Raw genomic sequence first — 16,533 nt, 5'->3', positions numbered from 1 at the left:
ACAGACATACACACTGGCACAGGTGTACACACACTGGCACACATGTATACACACACTGGCATACATGTACACACACACACACTGGCACACATGTACACAGATACATACTAGCACACATGGGTACAGATATATACACTGGCACACATGTACACAGACACATACTAGCACACACAGGTACAGACATACACTGGCACACATGTACACACACTGGCACATGTGTACACACTGACACACAGGTACACACACACAGGCACACAAACACAGACACACTGGCACATATAGATACAGACATACACACTGGCACACAGATACACAGACACACAGTGGCACACATATATACAGACACACTTACACACAGGTACACACACTGGCACACACAGGTACAGACATGCACACTGATACATGTGTACACACTGACACACAGGTACACAGACACACTTTGACATACATGTACATACACACACTGACACATATGTACACACACACACTGGCATACACACAAATACAAATGTTCAGGTTTTCTAAACAAATTGATAGACGTGTTGACTTTCAGTCACTTCATTTTCGCAAAAATCTTGTCGTGTATCTTAAAATGGATTGAACCCAACCCACCAACTAAGCAACCCAGACTGGCCTCCAAATGGCCATCCTCCTGCCTCAGTCTCCCAAGGGCTAGGATAACAGGAGTGCGCTACCAAACCTGGCTAATAGATGTTTTCAAAACTCAGAAGGAAGGAAAGAGAGTCGCACGTCTTCAACACTCACACATCCAGGTTAGGTTAGGTTTTGCTTGTTTGTTTAAAGGTGGATCCTACATACTGCTCAGCTGGTCTCTCCAGTTCCTGACATCCTCCTGCCTCAGAACTAGGACTGCCAGTATAACCCACCAAGACAGGCCAGCCTCCACCATTGATTGTTTATTTGCGGTTTGAACCAAGGGCTCACAATGTATCCCAGGCTAGCCCAGAATGCTCAACGTCTCTAGCTTCAGACCCTCTGACTGCAGACTGGATGCTACCATGTTTTCTTCTTTTACCCATTCTTTTCCCTCATGCTGAGGAGAGCCCTTGTGCTCTCGACTTGGGGAGACAGTGTGGAGGGTAGCTGCATCTGTAACCCCAGTTCCAGGGAGACCTGACACCCTCTGGTCTCCACAAGCATCAGGCACGTGTGTGGTGCACAGGCATACAAGCAGACAAAATATCCATACCCATAACATAGAATATTTTAAAACAAAAGCAAAAATCGGGACCCAAGGAAAATCTGTTCCTGATTCTTTTAGGGTTTGTTTGATTGTATTTTATCAAGACAGGGTCTCTCTGTGTAGCCCTGGCTGTCTTGGAACTCACTCTGTAGGCCAGGCTGGCCCCAAACTCAGAGATCCCCCTGCCTCTGCCTCCCTAGTGCTGGGATTTAAGACATGCGCCACCACCTCCCAGTTCTGACTGCTGATTCTCTTTTAATCTTTGTAGCCTAACTTTTCTGTTTGTTCAGCAGGTTGCCTGATTTTTGTGTCATCTAAACAAAACAGCAGGCTGTCCCGTGGGATGGCCCTGGACAGACTCATCGTACATCTCCCTCCACCTCTGAAGGTTTGGCTGGATTCAGACCCCCATGTTTTCCATGCGCCGCCCACTGCTCCCCCATGCTCACACAGCCTCTTCATCCCTCTGGGTAGAGACTGAGCACAGGGTTGAGGTGGCCCAGACATCTTTGTAAGGTTTGCTGGTAACCCAAGCAACAAACCCATCTTGGATGCATTGTCTGCTACCGTTGCAAATGAGTGGTTTTTATTTTTTTCTTATTTCTTCCTCATTTATTACCTGAAATTCAGTTAAAAGTCACACACACGGGGGTTGGGGATTTAGCTCAGCAGTAGAGCGCTTGCCTAGCAAGCGCAAGGCCCTGGGTTTGGTCCCCAGCTCCGGAAAAAAAAAAAAAAAAAGAATACTCTCCTGTTGGAAAGAATCTGGGTTTGACTCCTAGCACCCACCAACCATGTGTGATTTCTGTTCCAGAGGTTTTGATGCCCTCTTCTGACCTCTGTGGGCACCAGGCACATACATACATACATACGTACATACTTGCAGGCAAAACATTTCTACACGTAAAACTAAAATAAATCTAAAACAAAAGTAAAGACTTTAAGAAAAAAGAGAGAGCCTTCCCTCCTCTGTTTGTTAACTGACACATGGCCGGTACAGGAACTGCAGGCTGTGTGGTCTCACTCTCCCTTAAATGAGCAGTTCTGAGTCAGTTGATGTAACTGGTTGCTCTAGTCAGTAAACCACAGTGTTGCCCCATGGGGTAGGTACAGAGGCCCTTCTACTGGTCTGCAGGGGCAGAGAGAGAGGGAATGAGGAAACATTGTGGCTTGCAGGGCAGAGAGAGAGGGAATGAGGAAACATTGTGGCCTGCAGGGCAGAGAGAGAGGGAATGAGGAAACATGCTTGACAGTAAGACACCCAGTGGGCTGACGGGTTAGCTCAGTACGATGCCTGCTTAGCATGCATGAGGCCTGGGTACAATGCCCAGTCCCTGGTTTGGTTGTGATCACTGAACAAGGAAGAATGGAGGCAGGACCACAGCAGTTGGGACACCAGTCCCATGACTATCACCACCAGAACTTGCACTCCTGCCTGCCAGTCCTTTGCTTTTTGGTGTTTGACCCAAGCCTTGCTCCTCAGCCTGGGACTCCTGCAGTCCTTCCTGCTCCACTCCTTGACCTGAGATCACAGGCCCGGACCCAGCAGTGGAAGAGGGGAGAGCAAGATGGCCCAGTGGATTCTTGTCAGCAAGGCCGATGACCTGAGTTCGAAGCTCTGAGTCCACGGGGTGGAAGGAGAGAACTGGCTCTGGCAAGGTGTCCTGTGACACACCAAACATGGCACGGCACGTATGAACCCACCACCCCCACCAAACGCATAAACCAGTAAGTGTAAAACTGAGTCAGAAGAGGTAGTGGGAGAGAGAGAGAGACGAGGTGGTGCCCGCCTGGAACCCCAGCACGCAGAGGGCAGAGGAGGAGGATCCTGAAAACTTGAGGCCAGCCTTGTGTACGGAGCAAGTTCCAGGCCAGTTCATAGAAAGACAGACAGATGGACAGATAGAGTGGTCAAACTTGGGCTGGAGAGGTGGCTCAGCAGTTAAAAGTGCTGACTGCTTTTCTAATGGTCCTGAGTTCAAATCCCAGCAACCACATGGTGGCTCACAACCATCTGTAATGGGATCCAAAACACACACACACACACACACACACACACACACACACACACACACATACATGCGTTCATGCTCACACACACATACAAACACAGAGGTAAGCATACAGGCACAAACACACCAGTGGGCATTGGAAATGATACTCACTGTGCCTGCCTATGAACTGGTGAAGTAGAAGCAGCACCATCTTCTGGTCTCTGTGGGCACCAGGTACTCGGGTGGTACATTTAGATACAGGCAGACAAAACACCCACAGATACAAAAGAGTTTAAAAACAAAAACCAGGGGTTGGGGATTTAGCTCAGTGGTAGAGCCCTTGCCTAGCAAGCACAAAGCCCTGGGTTTGGTCCTCAGCTCAAAAACAAAACAAAACAAAACAAAACAAAACAAAACAAAACAAAACAAAACAAAACAGCACCTGTGCTGGGTAAACATCTCGGTTTTTTTTATTTCCTTGGCTTTGTTTTGTGTGCTGGGAAAGGAAGCAGAGGCCACAGGCAAGCTAGTCAATGGCTGCACCACTGATCGTCACTGGGTAAACTGCTCTTCATCTCTGTTCCCGTGTAATGGAAGAGGCTAAAGGAAGTTCACACCTGTATGAGGTGGAGGACAGAAGTCACATTTCCCATGACCCTGAATTTGTAAGCAAAGAGTCTAGCAGTGTGACAGAGCTTCAGACTTAGTTTGAAGTCTGTTGAGTCCAGTGCAGGAATTCTGTCCAAACTCTGAGCTGGTAAAAGTTACAGAGTAGCAGTCCGGCGAGCGGGCTGGATGATGGTCCCTGGAGATGCTGAGCTGCCCCAGCATTGGGAGGCAGAGGGGAAAGCACCACAGTGTGCCCTAGGCACTGACCTGGTCCAAGCATGGGTCTCTGAGGATGTGGTGCCAAGGTTAGCGCCAGCCCCCTCTCCCCCCGCTGTGCTGAAACAGGAGTCAGAGGCCTGCACCTCAGCTCATCTGGATTTCAGCATGGCATTTGGCCAACCAGATTAGGAGAAAGGCCCTGGGCCGTGTACTCCCAAGGGTGGGGGAAGGGGAGGCAGGTCAACTGAGGCTGGGGAGATGGCTCAGCAGCAAGGAGCTTGAATAGGAGAAGGGCGAGGCAGTTGAAAGAGGGTGTGAATTTTCCAGAGAGGCAGGTGCTGTCTTCATTTTGATTTGAGGTTAGTTGTTAACATTTCCTCTCTCTCTCTCTCTCTCTCTCTCTCTCTCTCTCTCTCTCTCTCTCTCTCCTTCCTTCCTTCCTTCCTTCCTTCTTGGGAAAGAGTTTAGATAAAATCTAAACCTAAAACCTAGCTTCAAACCTCGAATTCCCTATATAGCTGAGGCTGGCCTTGAACTCCTGATCTTCCTATGCACAGGGCATACCATACCCGCACCCGGGCACTGTCCTGTTCTGAAGATTAGATAGGGCCCACACTATATTACTGAGTTATACCTCAAGTCCCTTTGTGTATTTTGAGACAGGATCTAGGTAAGTTTCCCAAGCTTTGATCACACTTCTGTAGCCCAGGCTAGCCTTTTGTTTGCAATACCACAGGCCTCTTGGATAGCCGGCATAGTCCCGTTGTATTTACTGTTCATGGTAAAGAAAAGGCTAGACGGGGGCTTGTGGTCAGTGGCACACCTATGCTCAGGGCCCTGGATTCAACCTCAGCTGGTGAAAAATGTCTAAAGTCTTCTTTTATAGCAGTTGTTCAGTCCTCTCAGAGGGTTCTCTGTGTGGAAGATGCCTCACCCAACCCAGCATCAACCGTCACAAGGCCCCATGAAGTTCCCTCACCAGTGTGTTTCCCCATGAGGTTTAACTGGGGAGTGTTGGCAAACACCTCTGTCTCAGGCCTATTTTTAGATTTTAATGATTTAATGACAGGCAATAGGCATTCTAGAATGTGGTCATTTCCACTTGAGGGTCACTTGGCCAGGGACAATGACATCTAACTTGTTAAGAGTCAGCATGTACTTTGGACTAACTGGGAACAACTCATTTCCTTGTTCTTGGGGAAATAACACAGCAATCAAAAGATAACCAGCCCTGTGGGAGGCAGAGGACCTCACTGGCCAGTCTGAGACCAGCTCCAGTTATCTAAGATCTTTCCTCAAAAACAATGAATAAAGATTAGTTATGGGAGGGCTGGAGAAGTGGCTCAGTGGTTAGAGCACTGACTGCTCTTCCAGAGGACCTGAGTTCAATTCCCAGCAACCACATGGTGGCTCACAGCCATCTGTAATGAGATCTGATGCCCTCTTCTGGTGTGTCTGAAGACAGCAACAGTGTACTCATAAATAAAATAATCTTAAAAAAAAAAAGATAGTTATGGGAAGGTCTGGTCTGGCCTGCTGAGAGACGCTGTCCACCTCCTTGGGCAGAGCAAAGGACACCACCTGTGCCTGTTGGGGTGGCAGCATCGTGATAAACCTGCATGGCCAGGACAGCTCCCAACAAGCCCTGACTTGGCACAACTTCAGGACTCGACGCTTCTCCTAATGTTTTTAAGGGTAATTTCCCTTCCGAGACATTAATGTGGCATTTAGTCCGTCTTCTAGTTAAAGCTCTTCACTGTGCGCTTACTTTAAGTATAATACTTTCCATTTATCCTTAGAGAAGTTCACACATGTAAGCAATACAGTTTGATCCTATCTACTGCCTGACCCAACTCGGCCCAGATCGCCCCCACGGCATAATAGGTGTTTTGTCTGTGTGTGGGTTTGTGTGCCATGGGCGTGTCTGGTACCCTCAGAGACCAGAAGAGGGGATAGGACCCCCTTCAAATTGACAGTGGAGAATCAGCCATGTGGGTGGTGGGAATCGAACCTGGGTCGTCTGTGGAAGAGCAGCCAGTGCTCTTAGCCACTGAACCATCTTTTAAGCTAACCCCTTTTTGTAAACCGATGAGTCCAGTCAATGCATCCAGACACCCATGCTTGCAGGGCCATCTACTTGAACATGGGAAATCTACCAGGGGCGACACTTTTAGGGGCAACATCTTTTGGGTAGGTGAGATGGCTCAGCCGGTAAAGGCGTTTGCCTCCATACCTGAGACCCAAGTTTAATCCCCAAATCTGACTGCTAATTTGTCCTGACTTCCACAAGTGTGCACATGCAGACACACACACACACACACACACACACACACACACACATTTGTAGACCTGATTCTCCACACCCTAGCAGCCTTCCATAACTAATAGCTCCTCAGCTAGGAGTCTTGTGAGCCACTCCCCTGTGTACTTATTTATACTCTAGAATTTCTATTCACTTTCTTGTCCCTCCCAACCCCCACCGCTGGGAATTGAGCCAGGACCTCCCACATAAACTACACCTCTGTCTCCTGATAGCAGTTTTAAAAGTCGTTTTATTTTTTAGATTATGTGTATATGTGTATGTGGTGTGATCGGTGTGTGCAGGTGAATTCCGGTGCCCAGGGAGGCTGGAGGCATCAACTCATCCTTTAAGAAAAGGTCTCTTGGGCCGGAGAGATGGCTCAGCGGTTAAGAGCGCTGACTGCTCTTCCAGAGGTCCTGAGTTCAATTCCCAGCAACCACATGGTGGCTCACAGCCATCTGTAATGGGATCCGGTGCCCTTTTCTGGTGTGTCTGAAGACAGCGACAGTGTACTCATATACATAAAATAAATAATTCTATATATTAAAAAAAAGGTCTCTTATAACCCAGGCTGGCACAAAACTTATATAGCCCAGGCTAGCCTTGAATAAAGACAATCCCCGGGGTTGGGGATTTAGCTCAGTGGTAGAGCACTTGCCTAGCAAGTGCGAGGCCCTGGGTTTGGTCCCCAGCTCCGAAAAAAAGAAGAAGGAGAAGGAGAAGGAGAAGGAGAAGGAGAAGGAGAAGGAGAAGGAGAAGGAGAAGAAGAAGAAGAAGAAGAAGAAGAAGAAGAAGAAGAAGAAGAAGAAGAAGAAGAAGAAGAAGAAGAAGAAGAAGAAGAAAGACAATCCTCCTGCCTCAATCTCCCAAGTGCCCAAGTGCAGGGGTACAGGTGAGGACCAGCATACCCGACTGCAGTGTGAGTTTCTTAACTGTAAAGTCATCTTTTACTGTGCCTGCTGCCCAGCACCCCTGAGACAGGCTTCCCCAGTGTGCTGTACTTTGGCTGGGCTCAAAGCAATTGTTTTCCAAGACAGCAGCCCTTTGAGAATCGCCAGCCAAAGCTATGCCTTTAAGCAGGGCGTGGTGACAAATGCCTGGACTCCCAGTTCTCTGAAAGTAGAGGCAGAAGGACCAGGCATTTGTGGACACTGTACCTCATATAGTGAGGGGCTGGAGAGCGGCTCAGTGAGCCTCAGCTGCTCTTGCAGAGAACCTTGGTTCCTTCCCCATCGCCACAGCAACATGCTCACAACTACCTGTTCCAGGGATCCACTCCCTCTTCTGGCCTCCACAGGCACTATACTTGTGTGGTGTACATAAAAAGACACAAGCACACACACACATACATACACATAAGACTAGGACTGGAGAGATGGCTCAGCGGTTAAGAGCACTGACTGCTCTTCCAGAGGTCCTGAGTTCAGTTCCCAGCAACCGCATGGTGGCTCACGACCATCTGTAATGAGATCTGATGCTCTCTTCTGGTGTGTCTGAAGACAGCTATGGTGTACTCATACACATAAAACGAGTAAATAATTTTTTTTTCCTTTTCTTTTCTTTTTTTCGGAGCTGGGGACCGATCCCAGGGCCTTGCGCTTGCTAGGCAAGCGCTCTACCACTGAGCTAAACCCCCAACCCCATAAATAATTCTTTTTAAAAATGTCTGCCAAAGGACTGCACAGAGCCACAGACCCACAAACAACATCAAAACCAGCTTTCTTGTCTTGGCACCAGGGTTTCTTCCCAACCCGAATGAAATGACTCAAAGACCACCACACTCATGTGCTCAGTGGTGCCCTCAGACGGGAGCATGCTGCCATGACCTCAGCCGGGAATCATAAACTTTTCTCAACACTGACTTAGTAAAGCCCTGACTGCCTTCCTGCTCAGTGCCTGGAACAGCCTGGCAGGTGAGCGGCAGGTGACAAAGCCCGCCCTGCCTGCCTGGCCTCCTCAGAATGAGCCATGGAGGATGGATGTAAGCTACACAGAGAGCAGTGGTCTAACCAAGAACAGGGAAGATGGCTTGGTAGAACCGACTAAATGGAGATCTGCCAAGAGTGAAACGGGTAATTGCCAGCCAACCGAAGTGAGGGAGCAAAGATGCCCAGAGCCACAGGAAAAGGAAGTGGGGTTTGTGTTTGCCCATCACAGGGAGGAGTTTGTCCTGAGGTCTGGAAGGGCGGTCAGAAGATCTTTCCATAGAATGTGCTTCCTGACCTGACTGGAGGACCACGGGCTTCCGGGGCTCTCCGAGCTTCCGGGAGGGGCTTCGCGGTGGCTGTAGGTATTGGCAATTTGGAAAGTCACTTGTGTTCCAGATGTGGTCAAGTTGACCGCCACAGTCCCCAAACCCTCTTTTTTTTTTTTTTTTTTTTTTTTTTCTCTCGGAACTGGGCGAACCCAGGGCCTTGCCTTGCGCTCGCTAGGCAAGCGCTCTACCGCTGAGCTATATCCCCAACCCCCAACCCTCTTATACACTCTTTTGATATCACCTTTCGTGTACACATGGGACCTGGCACCATAGAACCCTATCTTCTTAGTTTTGTGATGTTTATCTTTTGCGTAATTTTAGGTCCTGTTCAGAGGCGCTGCATGAGCCTCAGAGGGGAAGTCTTACTCTACTCTGGGGTCTTCTCAGGCTCTGCCTCGGCTCTTCTTTTCTTATATCTTTTATGCAGGGGCCGTTACTAATTACAAAAGGCTTGTACCCTGGGACTGCTGTCATGGAGCAGCTAGATCTGGCCCTTTTGCTCCGCACAGATAGAAACCCTGAGTGGGCAAGCTCTACACTGCTCCGGTGTAGGCCTAGAGCTTAGATTCCTCAGTTCTCAGCTGTGGCTGACATTGCAGTTTCTCAGCAGGGTTTTGTATCCCCAGATCCCGACCAGAGCTGGGGTTAAAGCCGGCCTGGGATCCTTGACTCCGGAGACTTAACATGGCGCTGGAACCCTCTGGTTACCGCAGTGTCTCTCCGTTGGCTCTTTGGTGGTTCCAGCCTCTTCAGCCGCAGCTCTCAGCTTCTTCCCACCATGGCTATTCTCCTGTCTCCGACGTCTTTCTTTCTTTCTTTTTTCTTTTCTTTTTTTTTTTTTTAAGGTTATTTATTTATTTTATGTATGAATACAGTGTTGCTGTCTTCTGACTCACCAGAAGAGGGCGCCAGATCCCATTACAGATGGCCGTGAGCCACTATGTGATTGCTGTGTTTGAACTCAGGACCTCTGGGAGAGCAGTCAGTACTCTTAACCGCTTTTGTGCGTGAGTGCTCTTGTGTACATGTGATGGTCAGAGGACAACTTTTGGGAGTCAGTTCTCTCCTTCCCACATCTGGGTCCGCGGGATCTAACTCAGGTTGTCGGGTTTGCGGGCAAGTGCCTTAACCCCTGAGCCATCTTGCCCACCGGAGAGAAGCGTTTTATTAGGTTTTTATGCAGCAACAAGGGAGGCCAAACAGGAGAGTTTCTCCCAGCTCACTCACTGAGAACCTGAAAGAGCCTGAGAGTCCAACCCTACCTCTGCAGGCAGATAAGAACTTAATAAAAGTGGAACAGACTGTTTCAAACAGCCCCGGCTGGGAACATGCCTTCAGGGTCGGTCGGGAGCGATCAGCTGGGATTGTGAAGCCCTCTCGAGGCTCTCTGGCGCTGGTAGGCTGTTTTCCGGCTGAGAGTGCCTTTGCTTCAGGCTCCCAGAGTCCTGTATCTGTGGTTTATGGAGTCAGACTGTCCTGCACAGTCTTTGATTACTTACAGGAAAATGAGCACCAGATAAGCTTGAGGTCGGAATGTAAAAATATCATTTTTATTAATAGTCATTCCTAAGGTTTTAGCTGGATGTCAGGGCAGTTAGACCATGCCTGGCCATGGTGACTCACCGTTCTCTATCCCTAGGGAGGCACCGTGTGGAAATTACTGGATAGCATGAGGGGTCGAGGGATGAGGTTGGGGAAGCTCAGTGTCTGCCTGGCTTCCAGCCTGCTCCAGCAGATTTCCTTTGAGGGGAAGTAGGCTGGAAGGACGGTCGTTCCTGTGGTTGCTCCACTTCTGGTGTGAGGCTGATGGAGATAATGAAGATAGTGTATTGGAGGAGAAAGTCTTTTATTTGTTTTGTCTGTCTGTCCTTGAGACAGGGTTTCCCTGTGTAACAGCCTTGGCTGTGGTCTGGCTGCTGGAACTCCCTATGTAGAGCAGGCTGGTCTTGAACTCACAGAAATCAGCATCCCAGTGCTGATCGAAGGCGTGTGACACCACACCAGGCCTTTTGTGTAAAAATCTGGACAAGGGGGTTGGGGATTTAGCTCAGTGGTAGAGCGCTTCCCTAGGAAGTGCAAGGCCCTGGGTTTGGTCCTCAGCTCCGGAAAAAAAAAAAAAAAAACTGGACAAGATCTTGCCTGGCTCAGAACTCCATACACAGCTGAAGATGACCTTGGACTTTGACCTTCCCACCTGTCCCTCCCGAGTGCTGAGATTGCAGGCGCGCCCAGGGCCATGGTGAGCAGTCCCGGGACTGCGCATGCTCGGTAAGTACTCTGCCAACTGAACTACATCCCGAACCCCATGTGACTCTGACCCTGACCGTGGTTCAAGCTCATACTTTCAACCTGGACTGGCACCAGAAAAGAGGCCTGACCACCCCGGGGTGGGGGAAGTTTGTTTGGACCATGGAAGGGAGAAGGAATGAAAACAAGACCTTTGGATGAATGGATAGTTGACCATTTACAGGAATGATTGATCATTTAGGAAGAGATGCCAATGGTTAGGGAAGGGCAGGTGAGGCTTTGTGAGTGACTGGGCAGACTGTCACTCATACCTATGTACAGTCTATGTGCTAAGCCTTTGGAAGGTGTGTGTGTGTGTGTGTGTGTGTGTGTGTGTATGTGTGTGTATGTGTATGTGTGTATGTGTGTATGTATGTGTATACGTATATGTGTCTATGTATGTGTGTATGTGTGTATGTATGTGTGTATGTGTATGTGTATGTATATGTGTCTATGTATGTGTGTGTATGTGTGTATGTATGTGTGTATGTGTGTCTGTCTGTGTGTATGTGTGTATGTATGTGTGTATGTGTGTATGTGTATGTGTGTGTATGTATGTGTGTATGTGTGTGTATGTGTGTCTATGTATGTGTGTATGTGTGTATGTATGTATGTGTATGTGTATGTATGTATGTGTGTATGTGTATGTATGTGTGTGCATGTGTGTGTCTGTGTGTCTTCATGTGTGTCTGTCTGTGTGTGTGTGAATATTACATATTAGATCTTATTCTCAGAGAGTAATGAGTACTCTTTTTTCTTTTTTTTAAAGATTTATTTATTTATTTCTTATATGTGAGTACACTGTCACTGTCTTCAGATGCACCAGAGGAGGTCATTGGATCCCCATTACAGATGGTTGTGAGCCACCATGTGGTTGCTGGGAATTGAACTCAGGACCTCTGGAAGAGCAGTCTGTGCTCTTAACCACTGAGCCATCTCTCCAGCCCATGAGTACTCTTATTTGCCTGTACTTGAGTGGAGTGACAAAATTTGTTGTCTTAGTCAGGGTTTCCATTCCTGCACAAACCACCATGACCAAGAACCAAGTTGTGGAGGAAGGAGTTTATTCAGCTTACACTTCCTCATTGCTGCTCATCACCAAAGGGAGTCAGGACTAGAACTAAAGCAGGTCAGGAAGCAGGAGCTGATACAAAGGCCATGGAGGGATGTTACTTCCTGGCTTGCTTTCCCTAGCTTGCTCAGCTTACTTTCTTATAGAACCCAGGACAACCAGCCTAGGGACGGCACCACCCACAATGGGCTGGGTCTTCCTCCCTTGATCACTAATTGAGAAAATGCCTTACAGCTGGGTCTCATGGAGGCATTTCCACAACGGAGTCTCCTTTCTCTGTGATAACTCCAGCTTGTGTCAAGTTGACACACAAAAAACCAGCCAGTACAACTGACCCCTTGTCAACTTGACACAAAAACACATCACTATTAAGCCCCAACCCTTACTTTCTTATTCATCCCTAAGATCTAACTAACTTTAAGAGTCACATAGTATGGGGCTGGGGATTTAGCTCAGTGGTAGAGCGCTTACCTAGGAAGCACAAGGCCCTGGGTTCGGTCCCCAGCTCCGAAAAAAAGAACCAAAAAAAAAAAAAAAAAAAAAAAAAGAGTCACATAGTCTTTACATATTAGAATTTCAATCCATTTAAAGTATCCAATATCTTTTAAAATTCCCTTAACTGTGGACTCCACTAAAATACTTTCTTTCTTCAAGAGGGAAAAATGTCAGGGCACAATCACAATCAAAAGCAAAATCAAACTAACGTCTAATGTCTGGGATCCACTCATGATCTTCTAGGCTCCTCCAAGGGCTTGGGTCACTTCTCCAGCTCTGCCCTTTGTAGCACACACCTTGTCTTCTAGGCTCCAGATGCCTGATCCCCACTGCTGCTGCTGTTCTTGGTGGTCAACCGTGGTACTGGCATCAACTGTACCTGAGGCTGCACCTTCACCAATGGCCTCCCATGGCCTCTCACAGGGCCCAGCCTCAGCTGCTCTTCATGACCCCTTCATGCCTTCAAAACCAATACCACCTGGGTGACTCTTAGACATTACCAAGTCCAGCCATGGCACAAGGTACACCTTGGCTATCTCTGGAACACAGCCTCTTTGTGATCTCAGAAAACACCTCCCAGAAGATTTCACCTCAATGATGCTGGTCTCTTCTTCTTTTTTTTTTTTTTTTCTTTTTCTTTCTTTTTTTTTTTTAGGAGCTGGGGACCGAACCCAGGGCCTTGCACTTGCTAGGCAAGCGCTCTACCACTGAGCTAAATCCCCAACCCGATTCTGGTCTCTTCTTAATCACCACTAATTTCTTAGCTCCGGCTGACCAGCATCAATAGTCCCAGTAATGCAAAGGTTTCGCTTTAGTAGTTCTGGTATCTTCTTAATCACATCTGATTCTTCAGCTCCAGCTAACCAAAACCACAGAATCTTCACAATCAAAATAGCAAGATCCCTGATAAGACTCTTTAACCTTCCCTCTGAAATTTCACAAGCCAGGCCTCCATCTTCTGCACTGTTCTCAACATTATCTTCCAAGCTCCTACAGAACATCCCACAGAGCTCTTAACATCCCAATGGCTCTTCTTCAGGTGCTCACAGGAATCCCCCACTATCCTGGTACCAATTTGTCTTAGTCAGGGTTTCTGTTCCTGCACTAACATCAGGACCAAGAAGCAAGTTGGGGAGGAAAGGGTTTATTCAGCTTACACTTCCACATGGCTGTTCATCACCAAAGGAAGTCAGGACTGGAACTCACACAGGGCAGGAAGCAGGAGCTGATACAGAGGCCATGGAGGGATATTTTTTACTGGCTTGCTTCCCCTGGCTTTCTCAGCTTGCTTTTTTTATTATTATTAAAGTTACTTATTTATTGTGTACACTGTAGCTGTCTTCAGCCACACCAGAAGAGGGCATCGGATCCCATTACAGATGGTTGTGGGCCACCATGTGGTTGCTGGGATTTGAACTCAGGACCTCTGGAAAAACAGTCAGTGCTCTTAACCGCTGAGCCATCTCTCCAGCCCTCAGCTTGCTTTCTTAAAGAACCCAGGACACCAGCCTAGGGACGGCACCACCCACAATGGATTGGTCCCTACCCCCATTGATCACTGAGAAAATACCTTACAGCTGGAGCGCATGGAGACATTTCCACAACTGAGGCCCCTTTCTCTGTGATAACTCCAGCTTGTGTCAAGTTGACACACAAAACCAGCCAGTACACTGGTCAAAGTTAACTTTAAGTATTCTGTCTGCCTTTAGAAACTTTTTTCTACTGTTTAAAGTTTGGTTTTTTTTTTTTTTTTGTTTTTTTTTTTTGGTTCTTTTTTTTCCGGAGCTGGGGACCGAACCCAGGGCCTTGAGCTTCCTAGGTAAGCGCTCTACCACTGAGCTAAATCCCCAGCCCCTAAAGTTTGTTTTAAAGGTGTGTGTTGCCACCACCTGGCACCTCCAGAATCTTAATCAGCCCTATCCCCAGGATATGGTATCCCCAGTCAAATATTGTAAGTGATTACAGCATACACACCCATCAGAGTAAGAAGTTCAAAGTTTTGGCAGGGTGCCGTTTGAAAAACCTTCAGGGGCAGAGATCTCTGGGAGCTCAAGACCAGTCTTGTTAAACAGTTCTTTCGGGCCAGCCAGTCTAATCCGGCCAGTGAGATCCTGTCTAAATAGATAAACCGAACAAAGCGTGCAGGCACGCATGCATGCCCTGGCTGGACTTCCAGGTTTAATCTGCAACTGTCTAGGAAGCCAGTTCTAGGGGATCTGACGCCCTCTTCTGGCCTCTGTGGGTTTTGCATCGCCCATTTTTTCCTGGTGTGTGAGGTGAGAAGGTGTGGACCAAAGATGTCTACCTCATCATGTTTGGTGCCAGTGTGACTGGCAGACCCCCAACCCTTGTTTACTTTCCTAATGTTTACGTCATTCCTTCCCGGTTCTCCCATCTTGTTAGAGATGGGAAAGCATCAAAGAAGCCAATCCAGTGATTAAGGAGAATGGGGGTTGGGAAAAAACAGCTTTCCCCTTAGAGGGACTTGGTGCTAGCAATGTCCCCTAGCAATGTAAGAAATAGATCTCCTTGGGGTTGGGGATTTAGCTCAGTGGTAGAGCGCTTGCCTAGCAAGCCAAACGCTCTGGCTTCGGTCCCCAGATCTGAAAAAAAGAAAAAAGAAAAAAAAAAAGAAAAGAAAAGAAATAGATCTCCTCTGTTGGTAATCACCTGTGGCTAAGTAATCTGGCTTAAAACTTACAACTTGGGGCTGGGGATTTAGCTCAGTGGTAGAGCGCTTACCTAGGAAGCGTAAGGCCCTGGGTTCGGTCCCCAGGTCCGAAAAAAAGAACCAAAAAAAAAACAAAACAAAACAAAAAACAACTTACAACTTATTTATTTTATGCATATGAGCATTTCGTCTGCATGCGCACCACGTGTGCCCAGGCAAACAAGGCGATAAAACACCCATACACATAAAACTGAAACTTGGTGTCCCCAGCAACCACGAACTGCCAGTTCTTCAGGGGAAATAGGGCCTCCTAAGCCCTCTCACCCCAGGCCAATTCTTGTGCTGCCAACGACAGCCTCTGTGAATTCAGAACAGCAGCTCTGTCCTGTCCAGGAGAAATTTAAATGTAATTTTTTTTTTCAGATAGACTATCTTGTGTCCCATGTTGGTCTCCAACTGAGGATAACCCTGATCCTCCTGCCTCTACTTCCCAAATGCTGGGCTATAGGCACGCATCACCACACCTGTCACCCTGGTGTTGGGCACTGAGCCAGACACAAAGACATTTGAGACAAGAGTTCACAGTTTAGGCTGTCCTCAAACACTCCCTGCAGGAGTGCCGGAATGACGAGTGTACCAACTGTACGCCACTGGCTTCAGCTCCCTGAAAACACTTCCTCTGCGTGTGCTTATAGGCCAGGGACCCATAGCTGGCACCTTCCTCGTCTACTTATATTTTTTTTAAAGGTTTATTTTATTTATATGAGTACACTATAGCTGCTTTTGGACACACCAGAAGGAGGCCAGTACATTGGTCAAAGTTAACTTTAAGTATTCTGTCTGCCTTTAGAAACTTTTTTCTACTGTTTAAAGTTTGTTTTGTTCAGGGTTGGATCCCCTGTAAGAGCAGCCAGATGGTTGTGAGCCACCATGTGGTTGCTGGGATTTGAACTCAGGACCTCTGGAAGAGCAGTCAGTGCTCCTAACCCCAGAGCCATCTCTCCAGACCCTGCATATCTTTTTAACCCCTTGAGAGATTGTGTGTGGCCCTGGCTGTCCTGAAACTCTGTGTAAACCAAGCTGGTCTCAATCTTGGAAATCCACCTGCCTCTGCTTCCCAGGTGCTAGGATTAAAGGCATGGCCACTACAGCTGGGCCTACTGAGCACCATCTTTAAAACACACAAAAAAAGCTTCTTTGTAAGTTTAATTACTCCACTTTCAAACTTCAGTCCCTACAAGTCTTCCCCATGTTCCTATTTTATTAACTCAATGGTTGTGTGTGGCCATTGAATTAACTACCCATTATAGCTTCAAAATCTACTTTTCTTGGCTGTTTTTCCCCCAAGTGCTCCTACTGCCGGAAGCCCTCTATGCAGTAGCAACCTTCTGATCCTTCTACCTCCATCTCCCCAAGTGTAGGTT

This window comes from Rattus norvegicus, chromosome 20 (genome assembly GCF_036323735.1).
Source record: "Rattus norvegicus strain BN/NHsdMcwi chromosome 20, GRCr8, whole genome shotgun sequence".
Lineage (NCBI taxonomy): Eukaryota > Metazoa > Chordata > Mammalia > Rodentia > Muridae > Rattus > Rattus norvegicus.
This window is presented reverse-complemented; position numbering follows the sequence as displayed.